Source organism: Heterocephalus glaber, unplaced genomic scaffold, assembly GCF_053883595.1.
Source record: "Heterocephalus glaber isolate CG9 unplaced genomic scaffold, H.glaber_assembly_v1.0 deba00001538, whole genome shotgun sequence".
Taxonomy (NCBI): Eukaryota; Metazoa; Chordata; class Mammalia; order Rodentia; family Bathyergidae; genus Heterocephalus; species Heterocephalus glaber.
In genome coordinates, this window is record NW_028258333.1 from 40496848 (window position 1) to 40517593 (window position 20746).

The following is a 20746-nucleotide window of genomic DNA, read 5'->3' on the forward strand; positions in this document are numbered from 1 at the left end:
TTGCGCTTGTGAGGCAGGCGGTGGAACCACTGAGCTAAATCCCTGTCCCAGCTTCCAAAATCTAAATGTGGACGTGTTTTATTAAAAACCTGGGGAGAAGAGGAATTTGAAAGCTAATGTGCTGTGTATGGATAAATGATGTGGAGTTTTGTGCATAGATTTCAGAATGTGTAATTTGATCATAAGAGAACATTCTTATGGCTATACACAAGTTAAATGGCTTTTAGAAATACAGAATTGAGTAGAGACTTTTAACAAGGAAATGTGATAAGAAATCTAAATTCTTTTTGTCTGGTTTGGGATATTACTACTCTGTAACTTTTATTTACTAAGGAGGTATTGCAGGTAGGGAAATCTAATTTTTATCCTATTTTAACATAAAATTTTGCCTATTCTACCTCATCTCCAACTCACAGTTTTCTTACTCTGTGCTTCTGTGACTTGCTGATATGATTACTTCACAGGGTTCCTGCCATTTAAGTATTTCTGTGTCAGGCTCATCTTTCTTAGTACGCGCTCATCATCAACATCCATGGAATATAGTAGATCCCCCTTATCTGCAGTTTTGCTTTCCACAGTTTTAGTTACACTCAGTCAACTGTGGTCTGAAAATATTAAACAAAAATTGCAGAAATAAACCTAAGTTTTAAATAATTTTGATTAGAGTATACCATTGTAAGTCTATTATAGTTTAAGCATCTTGTGCTTTACATAAATTAAACTTTATCAAAGTTATGCATGTATAGGAAAAAATATAGCATATGTAGGGTTTAGTACTACACAAAGTAGTCAACAGAGGGTTCTGAAATGTGTCCTCTATGGATATGGGAGGTCACTGTATTCTCTGTTTCTTTCAATCTCTATTGGTCCTTTGCTGCTAAAGTTTTCAGTTCCCATTCATACCTATTATGTTCATTTACCAAATTCCTCTTAATCCTCTATAAATGAATTTAAAACTAATACTTGACTGTAACTTCCCCCGGAAAAATACCAACATCCTCCTTTTATATGGTCTTTTATTCTCCTTACCTTCTTTGAAGTGTTGGGTTTTGTTTGATCACTCTTACCACTCTTCCTTAACTCCCAGGATGCTGAATTGCTTTGATTTTCTCTCCACTTTTCCGGTCATGTCTCCTCTGCCTTCTTCTATTAATTCCCTAACTCAGGATCTCTACAAATACTCCTTCCCAGGCCTAGGCTCTTCAAGAATACTTAATTGAACTTAGTGTCATTATTTCCAAATATGAGATACTCCCTTTTTTCAAATGTTCTGCCAGTCATAAAAAACTTTTTCAAAACTGTGAAACATTTTTCTATTTAAAGTAGTTCTTATCATAACTATTACCATTCAGTCAGTGGGGTCATGTTTCTTCCAATGTCTCATGAAATCTGTGACACTTTCCTACCATTCAGTAAGGTCTCACGTGGCTCACACACTATCAGGTGTTTAATATAAATCATCTGAACTGTACCCTTAAATAACCCTGGCATGTTCCCTTCTACCACATTACTTTCCCTCCTTCACTTAACTTTGTGACAAAGTCCTTTCCCATATAAAATGCTATTTGTTTCAGGCTCTTCCTTTCCATTCCCATTCCCATCACTTCAATCCAAATACTCAAGTGTGAGAGAAAAAAGGAAGCACCTTCAATATTATCTCTTCCAATTACCTATTTCCACTTAAAGTGAGACCTAGAGATAAAAAATGATTTTCCAAGTTCACTGAGCTTATATAAACATGGACTCCAATTTCAAATCCTTTCACATGAATCCTAACTTCTAACTGGTTACCATGGCAGCTAGTCTGCAAAGATGCCTTCTAATGAGCCACAGAACCCTACAGTTAATATGAGCTGGCTTTTTTTAGCCAACAGATGACACTGCATGCCCAGCCTAAGTAAGTCAGAAGCCTCAGACCTTTTACCTTGCTCTCTCTGAACATGGCATAGGGATCCCCAAGCATATGGGAAAATGTGAGACTGCCACGTTAGGAGGAAGTCCATGTTGATTTCAAGGCAAGTGGAAAGAGAGGGCCCAACCAGAAACAAATCCATATGCCTAGCCAGTAGGCAGCCAGACCTAAACAGAAGCCACATTCGTCATCCAGCACAGATGAGCTTTCAGGTGACTCCTGACTTGGCTATCATCTCAAACCCCATGAGGAATCACACAAGGAACCCTGAATGAGAATCTCTGATCAAACCCAGTTAACTCACAAGACTATGATAGCTAATAAAAGCAAACTGATATTTTTAGGCATTAAAGTTTAAAGTGATCTGTTATGCAACAATTAATAAGTATTATGAGGATTAAATGAGATAATACATGGAAAGCATTTAAGATGACTCACAAATGATTAACAGATATCAGATGATGATGACTGATTATTATAACAATTCAATTCTATCAACGTTTTTAAACTCTCAAATTTATTCTTTTTTTTTTTTTTTAAATATATGTTTCCTTTTGGCTATATCACATCATTCTGTGTCTCACTCCCAAAACACTGTAACTGCTTCCCAATGTACATTCTTTTTTTTTGGACCGGGCATCGAACTCAGGACCTTGTGTTTGCAAGGCAGGCACGGTGCCACTGAGCTAAATCCCCAGTCTCAATGTACATTTTTGTCTCTGGCTTTTTCCCTGAGTCCCACACTGATCTCTACCACCAGGATAATTTTCCTAAAGTTCACCATGACTCTGACTTCAAAGCTAGCTAGTGACAAACAGGCATCATGGCTTTGCCACATCCATACTCCTCGTGAGCGCCAGATTGCTAACTTTAATTCCCTATCCTGTTTGCTTGGTTTCTGAAAGGCTTGGATGCCACCTCAATTTGAGATTAAGCAAACGATCTCATTTCTCCATCTTTATTAGTTCAGTACCTGGAATAGCATTCTTCGTCCACTCTGCCTGCTTCAAACTGAACTTTCAATGTCAGACTTAAATCAAAGCATATCTCAAGACCAGATAGTTCAGCCCTTGTCCAAATTCTAACTATTCTATATCTGCCTTTCATTCAGTAAGTATTTATTAAGCTCCTACTACAGAGCAGTGCCCTACTAGCACTACTACAGCAGTGCCCTGGGTGCTGAGGACTAACAAACTAACTCAAGTTTCTTCACCTGGAGTTTACATTCAACAGCTAAGGTGTAAGTGCAATGGAGAAAAAGAAAGGCTAAGGAGGCTACAAAGTGCTAGGGACATGGGTTTCTACATTGTAAGATGGTGAGGAAGAGCCTCTCTGAGAAGATGATGGATAAATAGGAGCTGGAAAGAGGAAGCAAGCCAGGGGTATGGGGTGAGAAGGCAAGTGAGGGGCATGGGGAGAGCAAAGGACCCCAGGCAGGAGCAGGAGTGGTAGGCCACATCCTGAAGATCTGGTGGGTGTGTCATATCCCGACATTTAAATCCAAATACATATCACCTGATAATTCTCTAAAATACACGTCATTTTTATGTATCATAAATGTATACTAATACAAAAATAAAAAGCACATTATCCAGCATAACCAGCACAATATAGGCACTAGATAAAGTGGCTATTATGAAAAAGAAAGTAGCAAATATAAATTCAAATCACACTCCCTCTATCCTCACTCTCAGTGATCTCAGTTTGTTATTCACCCATCAATTATTTGATTCTTTCAAACTTCAAATTACTTTTTTCTTTTTGTAACAAATGTTCCACTATCTTAAAATGAAATTCCTAAGTACAATTTCTACATATACACTTTATATTAAATATATACAGACTAAGCATTCCCTACACATTTTTAAAAGTATAATAGTTTCTTGGTAACATAAAGAAATGAGTTTATATTAAATAATACAAATAAGTATTAGTACACAACTACTTACAAAGTCAAAAGACTTAGATTTCACTGTTACTGAGTAGCTCTGTGATCTTGAGCAAGTGATTTAAACTTTGCATTTATGTATCTAGAAAATGAGAGTAATAAAAGTATGCACCTTATGGAGTTGTGAGAATTAAATTGTGCATATATATAGAGTACCTAGAAAACAGCAAGTACTACGTTTGCTGTGATGTGTCTGATATTTGCTGTGATATTTCTAATACAGAAGGTTGCATGAAAGTTACAGTAATAATGAAAATGAATATGGGATCATTAGATTAGGATATATTTCCCCTGAAATGATGCAAATGACTCTTGGAAAGGTTTCAACTATAGCAAAATGCAATCTTCCCTTCAAATGCACTATTGTTGAATTGATAAAAAAGCTGCTATGGGTTAAAAACCACGTGGAACTTTATAGTGTGTACATGTGAAAAGTAGCGGCACTGTAGGTTTAGAAAGTATAATGTGTTTTTTCACCTATAAGAGTAGCTGCTCGGACTTTTTCAAAGGTTGGTAGGACCCAGAGATCCTCCGTAGTGAAGGGCTACACCACGTATTCCAAGATGTTTAACTTCCCTGGCCCACCAAGAGCCAGGAGCACTCCCTCATCACTATACCCCAAATTTCCTGAGTGCTTCCCATATGGGCTTTCACCTTCAGCAAAATCACCACAGAACATTTAAAACAAATTACATACGGAAGAATCAGTCTTAAAAGTTTATGTACATGTGTGCACAAACATATGATTATCACTCCCTCTAAACATACTGACCCTTCTCCTTGCTGAATGTGATAGTACCTTCATTTTATAGACTGCTATTCAGCAATAACTGCACTAAGCATCTGGTAGGTACTAAATTTGAAATTATTCAACTGTAAATCCCTAATCTTCTGCAAAGATAATTGGACAATGTCAAGGAAAAAGTACCGAGGAATGTTTCATATTTGTAGCGAATAAATCTTTTCATCCCTAAACCAAATTACAACTCATTTCATTTCTCCCATTGTAAGACACAGATTAGAATTTCTTTCCTATTGCCATGGGAGGGGCAACCTGCAGAATCTAGACAATCCAGAGGGGAAATTTCAAGGCCAGAATGATACAATTCTTACTGTCATACTTAATATCTGCCAATATTAGTGAAGTAACTGTAATAAGTTACAGAATTTGACACCTACTATGCACTAAGAGCTTTATATACCTTATTTCTAATCTTTGCAAAATATCCTAGTAGGTAGGTAGTATCTGTAGCTCCCCCGCCCAGGATCAAACTCTTGCGAGGCAGGCGCAGCGCCACTGAGCTAAATCCCTGGCCTAGTATTTGTATTTTAAGGTAAAAACATGGATTTTTCCTTTTTTTTTTTTTTTGCAATACTGGGAATTAAACACAGGGTATTTGCACTGAGCTGCAGCCTCAGCCCTTTTCATATTTTTTCAGAGATTGAGACAGGATTTTTAGGTTGGTCAACCCGGGCTTGAACTTTGCATCCTCCTTGCCTCCACCTCCCAGAGTGCTGGAATTACTGGCATAAACCACCACCCACAGCTCAGTATTGCTAACCATTAATAACTTGCCCCAAAGGTGACAAGACTGAGATATAAACACAGATCCCTTTCTATCTTTGTTCTTCATGGTATATAATAGCTTGTCATCTGATCAGGCTGATGCAAACACTAGGATAAATGGCATGGATTTAGGGGCAGCAGACTACGGTGTTTGAATTAAAGAACCATAGTTACCATGACTACGATCAGATTTTTGGAGAGGTAGATTTTCTACCAACTAGGGAAGTCAAGGACCAGATGCCCAGAGGTAGACAGCCCTACCTGTAGGGAGACATGCTTACGTGAGTGTGCACCGCAAATAAGATGCTGATGGCCTGACACACAGATCAGTGAAAACACGTTCAGAAGAGGAACTGAGCTCCAAAGAGTCCTGACAACACAGCTTGAGGAGAAGCAGACAGCTAGAGCTCAAGTCTCCTAGTTATAATCTGCAGCTCCCAAATATCCAAATGATTTCATACACATATATTGAATGAGAGAGAACTGAAACAGAAAATATAATTTTCCTTAGCATTCAGTTTATTTTTTTGTCTTTTCCTAATAATTCTCAGAATCTCTATGTCCATTCATCTTCTAGTCCTCATTTTCTTAGTCCTTAATAGATATCCCAAGGAATCAATAATCTCTCTGGACTCTTTCAGGACATTTTAGGATACTTAAAATTCTGCTGACAGAGTTGAATCTTTGACACATTAACACATGTTGTTCATCATTGACTTTGTAACGTCAGTCAAGACAGAGAAGATGTATTTTTGAATACAGAAATAAAAACCAGAATATTAGGAAACTGGGGCTCACAGAGGTCAAGTACCTTGCTCATGGTCACAAAGCCAGTTCAGCAGCAGAGATAGGATGTGAACTCAGATTGTCTGGCTTCAGAGTACTTCAAATTGCCCAAAACAGGATTTCATAAGTCAGACAGAACGACCAGTACTACATGTTCTCTGTCATATGTGGAAACCAAAACCTGTTGACCTGAAGTATAATAGTGATCACCAGGAACTGGGAAGGGTGCTGGGCAAGTGGTAGGGGTGATGTGACCAGTGCACAATGTGTGCATACATGGAAATATCACATTGAAGCCCATTGTTATATAAAATCAAATCAGTGTGTTAATAAAAATAGTATTTCAAGCTTTGTTCTGTATTTAGCCTAGTCTATACTGAAGTTTATTAACATAATCAATTCTAAACTGTACATTTTATTATCGTACTTGAAATATTTAAGAAAGACTATTTAAAATAAATGTATTACCTTTTATACTTCTCCAGCCTAAGGGGGTTTGTCTGTATTTGAACTATTTTCCATAGGACTTGAATTACTGGAAAATATTTTAATCCTATAATCAGTCTACATTTATTTATAATTCTCTACTTAGAATGACAACTCTGGTAGTTTTTATTAATCAAGAAGCAAATCTGTACAAAGTAGGCTCTTATATATCCACTACTTTTCATTTTAATAAATACAAATCTGATTACTAAACACTCTTGGAATAATTCTGAGGAAAGGTTAAACTTCAGGTGTTACATACAACACTACCACAAACTAGCATCTCTAAAAACACTTATTCTGTCTGTTTTTGAATGCCTTAAAAACACAGTAAAGGCAGATAATAATCTACAATTCATTTATAATCAATTAAGATTCATACAATTTCAGAACTTCAGATCTATATTCATATTATAAAACTTTACTTTGATTAATGCTAATGTTAGGAAAAAAGGAAAGAAAAATCATCTTGAAGCAAGTAAAGCCACTACATCTGTTTGTGTTCACTGCCCTCTAGTGATAAAGGATCCACATTTGTCTTAGGACAGCTCTGTTCCTAAGGAATCATCACATCTAGAAAATAAAAATGTCTCTTGCAGTATCATGGAGATTTGAGATTAAGACCAACTCCAGGTTGATTTGTAAAAATTGAATAATCATCTGAAAAATCTTAAGACTCATTCTCTATAAATGCTTTATTTCAAACAGAAAACACATGCAACATTTATTGAGAAAAGGTAATACAGTATAAAGAACTTTATTATTTTTTTGAGCAGTTCCTTGAGGTTGAAATAACATGAGATGGGTCTGACAGCTGTGGTTATATTTGTCTTTTACATGGGCTCTTATTTAATGTTAGCACAGCATTCCGTAATTGTTGATACCGCTTGAATTCATGTAGACAGACTTTTACATGTATTTTCTCAATAGAGCTGAAACCACCATCATCATCACTGTAATCTACCAGAACTTTTGGTACACTGAAGAATAATCAAGTCAGTAATTGGATAAGCTAAACTTCACATAAATGAAGCCCCCACAAAAATAATCTTCTATGAAATGCAACTTTTTACATATGGAGAAAATGATGATCCCCAGTTCACTAAAATTGGCCTGAGTTAACACCAATACTTCATGCTTATGAGGGTCATGATAACCATTGTAAAATTTTCACTATGTACTCAGTGGTACGCTTCATGAAAACAATTTAAACAGAGAGAATATTTGTCTTCTAAAGCAATAGTAACAAGTGCATCTAGGCTTACTGCTAGAAATGCATATTTAATAGGTATTTTACATACAACTTTTTGATACGTGGATCATAAAGTAATTGTGTCATAAACTCTGAGCTCTAACTCAAAAAAGAAAAAAATTCCTTTCAATAAATGTTTGAACAATTAGACATCCATTCACAAAATAATGAATCCCAATTTTTATCTTGTGCCATACTAGTATTTCCTAGATACTATGCAAACTATTTCAAAAACCTGAAAAGGAGGAAATTCTTTCAAACTCACTGTCAAAGGCCAGCAAAACCCCACTACCCAAGTCAGATAATGCAATGAAAAAGAAAACTACAGACCATTATCTCTGATGCAAATAGATGCAAAATTCCTCACCAAAAACTAGCAAATCAAATCCAACAGAAAAGCAAAAAGGGAATTATATATATAATATATAATACATATCTTGTATATTTTATATATTGTATGTATTTTCTATTATATACATACACATACAGAACACATCATGATAAAGTGGATTTATCACAGGAACTGCAAGAACTGCTCACATACACAGATCAATAAACACGAAAGATAGTTCACATAAAGAAAATGAAGGTCCAAATCCATATGCCCATCTCAATAGATGCAGAAAAAGCATTTGATAAAATTCCACATCCCTTCATGATTAAAAAAAAAAAAGCTCTCAAGAAATTAGGCTTAGAAATGACTTACCTCAGTACATGACAACCCTACAGCCAACATCATAATGAATGGGTAAAAACTGAAAATTATGTCTCTAAGATCTGGAACAGTACAGGGATACCCAGTTTCACCACTTTTACTCAATGCAGTATTCAAAGTCCCAGCCAGAGCACTTAGGCAAGAGAAATAAAGGGCTTCCAATTTTGCATGAAGAAGGACATATTGTCCTTGTTTGCATATAACATAATCTTATATATAGTAAAGCTGAAGGACCCCACCAAAAAAAAAACCTGCTAAAACTAATATAAATCCAGTAAAGTTTCAGGATATAAAAATCAACACATAAATAGTAATCCTGGATCACTGTTAACCACTCATCATTGAACAGACAAAAAAATATTTAGTCTAGGCCAAGTTTTGTGCCACCTGCTAGAGATAGAAAACTGCAGGAAAGTGAGTATCACTTTTTGTACACAACTGAATAGTCTCAGGAGGTATATTCATTTTGCCACATTTTAATAGGTTTTATTTTTCTATCCCTTGCTTGTAGACTGTTTTGTTTATAGCTGGCATAAATTTGCCTCCATAGTCAGTATATGACTCACTTCCTCCAATTAAGGTGCATTTATGTCTAAGACAGCACTTCCCAAAATGTGCTGTAAAGAGTAGCACTCCAATGCAACACTTTGCAAAGACAGCTTCCACTGTCAAATCCACTTCTGACATAGTGCTAACCTTTATGGACACTGTATACATTAGTATAGTCAAGGCTCTGCCAGGAACTGTAATATATAAACCTTATACTTTAACAGCATTTCTCAAACTTTTTACTACTGAACTCTTGACATTATTAACAAGTAAAAACAAAGCGCTAAAGTTTCATAGAAAATTCTTGTGAAAGTAATGGGCTTTAAATACTACCAGACAGTAGTTTTTTTAGCATGGTTATTTATTTATTCATCCAACAGGTATTTACTAAACAGCTCCCCCAGCATGGGGGACAGAGTAATGAACAAGTCAGACAGTTCTCTGCTCCTACACAGCTTGGACTCCTGGGCCCTAAAGACAATAAAGCAGACAAAACAATGAGTGATAAATACAGTGAACAGAAAAAGTGGCAACACGATATGTAATGGCAAGCTGTAAAATTAAGTACTCAGAGAAAGCTGCACTGCGTGGGCCATATCTAAAGAGACCCAAATAACTAGACAGAGCCAATTACTGCAGCACTACCGACAATTGTTAGGATACAAAAACAACCTAAGTGTACATCAACTGATGAATAAACAAAATGTGCTATATATACACCATGGAATACTACTGTGCTATAAAAGAGAACGTAATCTGCAATAACATGGATGGAACTGTAGAGCATTAAATGAAATAAACCAAGCACAGAAAGACAAGTACTGCATAATTCACTCATATGTGGAATATAAAAAGATGCAGATCTCATGGACATTGAGTAGAATGCTGGCTATCAGAGGCAGGGGAGAATAAGAAGGAGGGGGAGCAGGGAAAGGTTGGTAAAGGGATACTAAGTTGGAGTTACATAGGAATAAGTGGTCCTGGTGATCTTTGGGGGCGGGGGCAGAGGTGGAATGTTATGGCTTATGTTAGATGTTTTCCCAAAGCCTCATGCTTTTTCAGAAGTGGCTGAATCTAGAGTATGTGATTGATTCATGGTGGGGCTAGGCCCGAGGGCATTAAGATTAAGGGCAGGAGTCCTAGCCACCCTAAGGAGTCTGAATAAGATAAAAGGGGCAGAAAGACATTGTTGTTAATGCCCCTTGCTTTTGCTACCTTGTGCGTACCATGTTGTTTTTCCTCTGCAATACTTGTCTGCCATCCCTGCCTTGGAGCCAGTCCATTATGGACTGAAACCTCTACAAACTGTGAGCTAAATAAACCCTTTCCCCTTTAACTTCGGGTTTTGGGTACTTTGTCTCAGCAACCAGAGAAAAGTAACTAAAATATGTGACTGCAAATAACCCTAAGGCAGAAACAAGCTATATTGTGTACATGTACCCACTCCCTAAGATGACTGTAAGCTGCATGTACTACAAACATGTAATAATAAAATTTTTAAGTTTAAAAAATTAAGGTACTGTATATTTCAGAAAGCCAGAAGGGTTCTGAATGTTTCTACCATGAAAAAAATAATAATTGAGATAAATATTTAACCTGATTTATACATTATGTTACACATACATGTGCTGAAACATCATATTGTACCATATTATTATCTATTGTTTATGTTTTTAATGTATCAATTAAAAAATATTAGGCAGAACACTCTCAGCAAGGGCTGAAGGAACATAGGCAGCACTGGGGAGGACAGGGACCAGAATGAGACTAGAGGCAGGTGAGGACAAGGCTGTCAGCCTTATAGAGGACAAGGTTGTCAGCATTATAGAGGGTGTGAAGTGGCACTGGAAGGTTCTGAGCAGGAAGTGCCATGATATGATGTACATTTTGAACATGATGTGATGTACATGCCTTGAAAGTTGTTTCTTTAGAGAATTATAGAGTGGAAGAGTGAACAAGATTTCATAAAGTAGATGCCAGAAGTGAAGCAGCAAGAAGAATCAACTACTAGACTTCTGGCTTGATGAACATCTGCTTTGGATGGATGTTGGTGCCACATGCTGAGATGTGGAAGAGGCCAGTAGGCACAGATTTGAAGGAAGACAGTAAGAGAGAAGAGTCTTGAGTCAAATGTAGGAGATTTAAATATGTGAAGGTTTTGTGCATGTGTACGTTCTTAAAGTGTTAAGGGATCTCTGACCCTCCTGAGTTCTTCAGAGTTCTAGATAAAGAAAGCTGTTTGAAAAATGAGTTTTGAATAGGCAGTTATTTTCAAAGACATTGTCTTAGGATGGACCACTTCTATCAAAAATTTCCAACAGGTTTTAGAATAGTCCAGTAGAAGGGGCATGTATAGACAATCTAGTTTTTAAATCCCCTCTCCATAGATTAGGAATATGAAAACCAAAGCAATTACTCACTGAGGACCACATAATACAATCAAAATTAGAATCTAGCACTCATAATGGACAATACTTTTCTAACAGTCTTCTGTCATAAACATTTTATGAATGAAAGTTAACTGAAAGCAATAGTAAACAATATTGTAAAAAAGGGATTTTTTTTCTTTTCCAACAGTGACTCAATAGTAGATTTTAAGAATTATGGGACAGACAATGGCATAGAGCTTCAGTTATTGATTGGCTTCATGGGAGTAAAAATCTTAGCCCTCCCTCCCATAAGCACTGTATTAAGCAGCATTTTATGTAAAAGGGTTCCATGTGGTGTGGAGAATCAAAGTTAGTGTGGGTGATTTAGCAAAGTGTATGAAGCATGTGCCAGGAGTTCAATGTATTATTTATATGATGACCAGAAAAACTAAAGCTTGTCATAAGAAAAACAACATGGGGAGGGAGGTTGAGATAGGATCTTACTATGTAGTCCATGACGGCCTTGAACTCACAATGTAGTCTAGGCCTGCCTCTAACTCTCTATGATATTCCTGCTGCAGCTTCCTGAGGGCTGGGCTTATGGGTGTGTGCCATCATGCTCAGCAGGAAAATCACTTGATTAAAACAGCTGCATTTCGATTCCTACAGTGACAGCTACCCAGTAGTTTATGCATCAATGATCTAAGATGGTGGTGGCAAACCTACCTAGCTGTTTATTATCATTGAAAGCTCTAAAAGGTTCACTATGACTGGTCTAAAAACTATTAACATTACTGATAACAGATGAGAATGCTTTTGGAGATCTCAAACACACTGGGATAATTTTTTCTGAATGCACTGCCCTAACAGACATAAAGACACTCAGACAGAAGGACTGTACTGCAACTCTCCATAAGTAATAGTTTGTCTCGCCTAGATTTTTTCCATTGTGTATTTGTTCTACTTTGGGTGAATATAGATTAGTACACTGAGATAATCTCATTCTTCAAAAGAAGCTTTTTAAAAACCCCTTAAAATTGATTTGAGTCTACAGCCATAGTGGTATGAATGTGCCTGATCTTGTCTAAAACTGATTTGATTCTGAATATGGCAAATAAAAATAAAGCTCAGGAATTGTGTTATGTTAGGGGTAACGAACAGAAGAGTAGTTAAGGTCTTCAACCATTTATAAAGTGAAAACATTACAGGCCTATAAACAGTGATTAGCAACTGAACATAAATAATGATAGCTGGGGCTGTTAGTTTCCCTATAGCTCAGGAAGCAAGTATGTGAGTTTGAACATATGAACTTCAATTTAGGATACAAAGAAAATACGCCAAGCAGATAGCTTTTATAGCTTCCAGAACATCAGTTTTAATAATTCACAAAACTGTCTTTCTGTAAAACTCATAGTAAAAAGTAAGAAAAGCTAAAATTTATTGTTTACCATGTGTTGAGCACTCTGGTGATATTATCTCATTTATTTAATAAGCACAATCATTACATATTCCCATGTTGTAGATGAGTCTTAAGGCCTCAACTATCAAGTATGCAGGCAATACTCTAGTAAAATCCTGCCTCTTCACATATCCTGTTCTGACAACTGAAGGCCTACAGGGCATTTCTACGAAGACCCATAGCCCCACCTCAATTTCATGACTAAAAATTTAACTGTGATATTGTCCAACAACCTGCCATCCCAAATTGGCTTCTCCTGCTGATTTCCCAACCATTACCTTTTCCATCATTTGAGTTTAGAATTTCATACTCTCCTGTAACTGCAGACCCCTAAATATTCTTTGCCCAATCTCCCTTGCCCATGCAAGCTTTTTTTTATCTATTCCTTTTTATTCTGATCCTGTTTCAAACATTTATCCTTTTAGTGCCTAATTTTCCAACAGATTCCTCTTGCTTTCATTATTTCCTCTCAACACGACCCATGCTGCACACCACTTCCAGATTCACTCTTCTAAGATCACGATGTTATTATTTTCCTTATAACCAAGAGCAAAGGTGCCTCAGAATTTATAGATCATTGTAAATGGCTTCAACTGGTAATTAAAGCAGTCTGTATTGTGGCCCAGTCTACATTTCTTATACTTTCCTCTTGTTCTATAATCATATTCTCTGTTCCAGAAAGGCTCACACTTCCAGAACACCCATTAACCTTCCACTCCCCTAAACGTAAAGCTAAATCCATGAGAGTACCCAATCCTACCCAGCCTCATCTAGTCCCTGGAATACACCTCCCTGTTAGCAACCTATATGACTCCTCAATGTTCAAGATCCAATTTTTTCTTTCAAATTTTAAATTTTTATTAGTACTTGTACATTCATCATGGGGAGCTATTATATGTGTACAACACATCTTAATTCTTTTTACGTCTTCTCCTCCCCTCCCTCTACCTTTTGTTCTTCTTTCCATTTCCAAAAGATCTATCTCTGATGTTTCCCAATCATTTCAGTCCTGTGTGCTGAATGCACTCTGAACTTCTCTATAGGACACGAACACCATGACACCATGAAGTACTGTACTGTCCATGAACACACAAAAGGCTTACATGTCTAGCTATATTTTTAGTGGTATGTCTGTGTTTTGTCTATCCATCCATCTATGTGTCTGTATATATACTCATATGAAAATCTCAGTTCACTTTGAAGAAGCTTAGAACAGAAATATCTTTCAATAAACAGGCTAAAACAAAAATCCCTCAGTGAAAGCCAAAAACTTGGATTGTTGTTATCTAAAGTGAAAAGATGCAAAACAAAACCAAAACTTCTTAATGATTCATCTTCCACATGAAAGTGGGATCTGATCTAGAGAATGATCAGGGATCAAATACATATAACAAAAACACACAAAATTAAAAATATCATTCAAAAATGATGTCAATAAAGACTGAAATCAGAATTGTATGTCTAGCAAAAAAAAATTTGTATTCACAAGATAAAAGCCTTGACAAAGTAATGCAGGACTGGTTTATTCTGATTCACATTTCTGCTCCTTGTTACTTCATCTGTAAAATAAGGTGAACATGTTGATCTCACAAGTCTCTAAGGACTTTGGGAATTTAAAAGAAAAAAGACTTAAGTGGAATAAAGTCTGATTTCTTTGCAGAATGCCTGACAGTCAGTGGAAAATGGAAAGGGACCTATGCAGTAGCTCATTTCAACTCTTACAACAACTACAGCAGCAGAGAATTTCTTGTCTTGTTGGCTATAGCTACCGTGAGACTCATGACTGAACTCATCACGGGACTGGCATTGGATCCAAGGTCATCTTATCCACACTGCTTTTCAGCTGGATTGCCATTCCTAATATGTGAAAGGATTAAAGGGTCTACTTTCCCTCTTATTTCTACTTTCACCAGGAAGTGACACTTAGTATCTTGGTATGAATGGATATCTGATATGTTTGTTAATTATAACCTCGATATTTCACAGAACCAAAACAAGCATATGAAGGGGCCTTGGATGTCATCAAGGGGAGGAAAAAGCAAAGTATAAGTAAAGGACCAAGATTTAGACAGTGGACTGAAGGTCTACATGGGACCCTCAAACCCTCATTAATCTTTATTGGGGCTACCTTGATATATATTCTTTTAGAGTAATCATAATTAAGAAGTCAGTGAGAGTGCAGTAAAAATATGCTATCACAGGGTGCTAGGTAACCAAGCTAAAACTAAAGTAAACAAACTCAGTGGACCTCACATATGCAAGCTAGTAAGGTTCCATAAATCACTGTGACTGGGTATCAGGATTTCAAAGGCACACTCTGTAAGCTTTCTCCTAGACCTGTTGATTCAAGCTCCAATTGCACTGGGTTACCTATATGGCAGCATATAATGTTGACCTTTAAGTTCAAAAATAGTTCCAGCACTCAACCCTACTAAAGATAGGCTGTAATGCCTACCACGTGCATACAGTACACTACATCTTTTACGTAAGCTTTCATTTAATTTTCACAAAAGCCCTGTGAGGTAGATTATGTTAATCTTGATTTACAGAGAAAATAGAACTCAGAGAAACTGAAGTTAATTTTATTATCCAAGGTCATAACTCTTATGTGTGGTAGATTTGTATCCAAAAGAGGAATTCCTAAGCTCATCCAAATTTAGGAGACTTAGACCAGATTGAAAAAAAGTTCACTTTTTCGTTGCCTATTCTGTTCCATTTTATACTTCTAGCATCTAAAAATAAGTTACAATATATTAGAGTGAACCGCCCTATGCTTACTCGGACACTGACTGCTTTCACCCCACTGCAGCCAGAATTTGTGGTCCCATGCCCCATTCCTCACTCCCAGGCAGGAGGCTCTCAGGGAATACCCAGCATTTGGATTTAGCAACCCACCCGTGCTGCTACTGGGCAGGGACTCAAGGAGGCAGCAGGTGAAGGAGGTGATGCCAGCTATGAGTGCTAAATGAGACTTGAGCCTTATGAAGTACACTACACCCATAAATCTCCCCTTCCCAGGCACCTCTGCCCCCTCCCCCATCACCACAGCTGACCATCCTCCCTTAAATATTCACACCCTCTGGCTGATCAGTCTAGTTTCTTTTTTTCTTCATTGCTGTCTCAAAGGTTCATGACAACTAGATTATACCATGCAAATGCTAAGGCAGAAAGATGACAGGAACAAACTAGTCAGTTTGCCTTAGCCAAGGGGAGTTTTGACACTGGGCAGTCCAGATAGACATTCCGCCTTCTACTATTCTTCCCCTTTCCTCACTTAACATTGCGTAAAATATTCTTTCTATCTTTTCTTCAATTTTCATTACTCACTCTATTCACGAATCCATCTATCCTTTCCATTTTGCCCTTGGGACATCTATCTAGTCTAGCCCTCAAGTTTTAAAGGATTAACAAACATATCACGGAATTGAGAATTAAAAAGTGGACTAGTCTTTCAAAGCTATAAAATTAAGATAACACACCAGGAAAAAGGACGATAGGAAGTCAGCTCAGGCTTCACAGACTATGTGGTTAGCAGAGATACCAAGAAGCCAGAACCAAGAAACAAAACAAAACAAAACAGAATACCAAGATCATTAAAATCAAACCACTGAGGCAAGGGAGTGATCTACCTGGCTCAAAACCCCAGGTAGGAACCTTCTCAGATGATAAGGGCCTTATGGTATGAGTCCCTGTTAACTACCTATCTGCCAGAGTGGCTGCCACCCAAATACACTGTTCACCATCAAGCTCTTCCTGGAGCTGGGGTCAGCTGAGCTCCCATCCAACTGACTAAGAAGGAAGGCAGAACAAGACAGACTACAGGGTTCTCCATTAGGAGATTTTGCTAAAACTACTCTTGCTATTCTGGAATCTAGCACTCCCTAAATAAATCATTTTTAAAAATATGGATATATCCTTAAAACGCAGCCTGAAAACAAACACTTGTTCTTCTATTTTCCCATCCTCATCCAATGTTACACAGAGAAAAATCATCATTTTTATACCTATAAGAAGCATATGAGCCAGGCATGGTGGCTCACACCTGTAATCCCACCACTCAGGAGCATGAAGCAGAAGTGCCATGAGTTCGAGGCCAGCTTGGACTACATAGTGAGTTCAAGGCCAGTTTGAACTACATGAGACCCTGTCTCAAAAAAAAGGAGGAGGAGGAGGAGGAGGAGGGGGAGGAGGGGGAGGAGGGGGAAGAGGGGGAAGAGGGGGAAGAGGGGGAAGAGGGGGAGGAGGGGGAGGGGGGGGAGGAGGGGGAGGAGGAAGTAGTGGTGGTGGTAGTGGTAAAAAGCATATGAATCTGGGACAAGTGTACCTTAGCCTCAGTTTTTCATCTTTCAAAACAGAGATTGTTTTGACATGTGGTATAGTGTTTCCAGAACTAAATTAGAAATTTAAGGTTTAAGGGATGAGAAAATATATAAAAGTATGCCTTACATTAGAAGGTAAGGTACATATTAAGAGTTTTCTGGTCAGTTGCTGTCAAAGACTGTTCACATATACCAAATAGATAATGATGTGTGGCATTCACACTAAAAAAAAGTAAGCTTTCCAGTGAATTTGACTTTTCAAATAAATTTTTTTCATATATTCACATTCAGTCTGTAATAATGTAAGCTCATAGTCTTTTGCCTTTTCTTCTGTGTATCCTTTAATCATTTTACCCTAGAAATTATTCTAGGGCAGTGGTGGCAAATCTATGGGACAAGTGCTGCAGCATTGTGTCATTTTACCCTATTCTTTTATCTTTAACTTGAGAAAGAAAAATTACCCAAATATTATCTTCCAGGAGAAACTAATCTTTTCCTTATGCATAGAAAAGAAATTGGCTTCCTTTTTAGCAAAAGATTCCTTATGAATTATTAAAATCCAATGATCATTTATCCTTATAGAGATCTAAAACCACACTCAGAATACAAGACTAAGAAAGCAAAGAAAGGAAAATCAAAATATATACAAATAAAATGTTAACTGGTTTCATTCTTATCACAGCATATTTCTGAAACTGACTTGAAAGAGTCAAAAGAAAAAAAAAAGAATCAGTCCTTAGTAAAAAGAGGAAAAAACTAGTCAAAAAATATTCATTGAACACCTAATCTATGAAAGACACTGATTAAAACTCTCAACATTTTCCAAAATGTATCTTAATTTTTGAATATTGCTTTAACAGAATCATAGTTTTGTTTACTGTTTGTAGTCTTTAATCTCTTGTGAAATGGGGCTTCTCTGCAAATAATGAAATGACACGTATCTATTTAAATCACCTGTAAATCACCTATCTTTTTAATCAAAAACTATGAAAGCCATTTCAAATTGGGAATTTATTCTCTTTCTAAATTTTTGCTATAAGGCCATTGTCAAAGTTGTAGTTCATTCAAAATTTCCTGAAGCATAAAAAAACAGCAAATATAAAAGAGAACCTTTCTTGGTCAAAGAAAGTACTTCTTTTCTAAAACATGGAGTTGACATAAAGGCATAAACAACAGGTCACCTTACTAGAAATATTCTTTTCTTTGTAATTCTGTATAATTCACTGTAATTTATAGTTCTTTAAAAAGACACATGATCTTTTTGTATTTTTTTCCCCCTCTCTCTAATTCACTACTATAGTGAACCTTCTTCAATGAGTCTGGATTGGAATGATCAGGTAAAATTAAAAAGAGAAGAACAAAAGGCAAACACATTGATACATCTCAAAATATTTGAAAGAGCATTTCTTTAAAAATGTATTCATTCAATTTGTCTGAAACAGAAATAAAGCAACAAAACTACAAGCATGTACAGAGAGAGCAGCCTTGAAATCAGCCAGTTATTTTCTGAAATGGAGAAGGCACACATTGGCCTGAACGTATTCCAGTATGGCAGCCTCTTTGCCTGGTTACTATGGGCACATCCCCATCATGTTTTATACTTTCTTCTCTCCAGACCTGTTTATGACAGGCTGAGGTGTTTCCTATTATGGTGTCTATGTCTGCACAGCACACAACTTGCCAGGAATAAGAGCCAGAGGCTGCCACTATAGGGATTATGGTGCAGCAGACCTGAGATGCTGATGAGAACACAAGCATACCCCGGGAAAAACTCCACAGAGTGCCTGCTAACAGGCAAAAGTCAACATACATATACTCTCTTCCCAGGCTGGCAGAGAACACACTCATACAGGTCATTTTCAAACTAGTAAGATGTTACTACTAAAATAGGTATAAAAGAAAAGTTTAAGAGTATGTGGCTTTTATGCTTCTTGCCTGTGGACTATAAACTTTTAAATAAGATGAGACTAACCTAGCATATGTTGTAATAAAATTTCTGATAGATAGATACCCATAAGCAGAACTGAAATCTGAACTGAGAAATACGCAGGACTCTTGTCAATAAAAAAGAAACACTTTCTTAAAAAGGAGGATTTTTTTTGCTTCAACTCTCAATCCAAGGCAATAAATGGAATTTATATTAACTGTCATATACCCTATATACTAATTTATGTGACCAGCTACAAAATGTTACATTGACACTCACTGGGTTTGGGCTAACAGCAGTACAGAGAGCCTCCTCTGAGGAGTAAAACAAAAACAGACTATTGTCCTAAGTAAGACAATCGCAAACAGAATCCTCTGATAGTCAAAAGAGAAAGACATACTATATCCAACAGAGGGAGGTTTAGGGGGAGAGGACAAAATCAGTTTCACAGAGGAGGTAGCATTCCAGATAGGCTTTAGTGGATGGTTAAAAACTTTTTTTACATGAATTCCCTGTTTTAGAATAGTGTTAGATTACAGATAACTTGTGAATAGAGTATGGAGAGCTTCCATCCCCTCCACACCCACTGTCCCATTATTAACATTTTATATTGAGGCACATTTGCCACATTATTGAGCCAATATTGATACATTACTAAAGTCCATATTATAAGCAGATCTCCTTGGCTTACATCTAATGAATGTTCTTTTTCTGTTCTAGGGTCCAACCCAGGATATCAAGTTCTATTTACTTGTCATTTCTCCTTAGGCTCCTCTTGGCTGTTTCTTAAATTTTCCTTGTTTTTGATAACCTTGACAGTTCTGAGAGATTCTGATCAAACATATGGTAAAGTGTCCCTCAACTGGGATCTGTCTGACATTTTTCTCATCAGATTGGAGTTATAGTAGGAAAAAGTCACAAAGTGCCATTTTAATCAGCTCATATAAAGAGTACACACTAGCAACATAACTTACAACTGTAAAAGTTAATCTTGATAACCAAATGAGGAAGTGTTTGTGAGGTTTCTCACTGCAAAGCTACACTTTTTTCCCCACACTTTTACTACTGTACTATTTGGAAGGAAGTCAATATGCACAGTCTACCCAGCAGGGCTATATTCTCCCTTCTTCTGGGCGCAATACCTATGTAAGTTATTTACAATTCTACACAAGAGATTTATCTATTCTCCCATATTTAATTATTTATTCAATCAATTATTTATATCATTATGGACTCATGTATATTTGTTTTGAAAATTGTCGTAATCTATTATTACATCATTTTTTGCTCAAATTGTTCCAGCTTTGGGCATGGGGAGCTCCTTCAGTTTGCTCTTGCATCCTTCTGATACATAACCATCATGGGGTTTTATTTGACCAAGTCCTTACTTTCTGGCACTACAAGATGGTCTGGGCTCATCTTGATAATTCCTATGTAAATTCCTAGAACCAGCTACT

The 20746-nt window shown here is 36.9% G+C and overlaps 1 protein-coding gene across 4 annotated transcripts in view; it reads right to left on the reverse strand.

Annotated features, from left to right (window-relative positions):
• The window catches only part of LOC101715566 (3',5'-cyclic-AMP phosphodiesterase 4D), a 276516-nt gene that overhangs the window by 23557 nt on the left and 232213 nt on the right, over positions 1-20746 (reverse strand). The window contains exon 1 of one of the 4 annotated variants that reach the window (XM_021261388.2): positions 1030-9616. The exons of the other annotated variants lie outside the window; for them this stretch is intronic. The gene's annotated coding sequence lies outside the window, so the exon portion shown is untranslated. Of the gene's footprint in view, positions 1-1029; positions 9617-20746 lie in introns of those variants that run through there. 4 annotated transcript variants of the gene reach the window in all.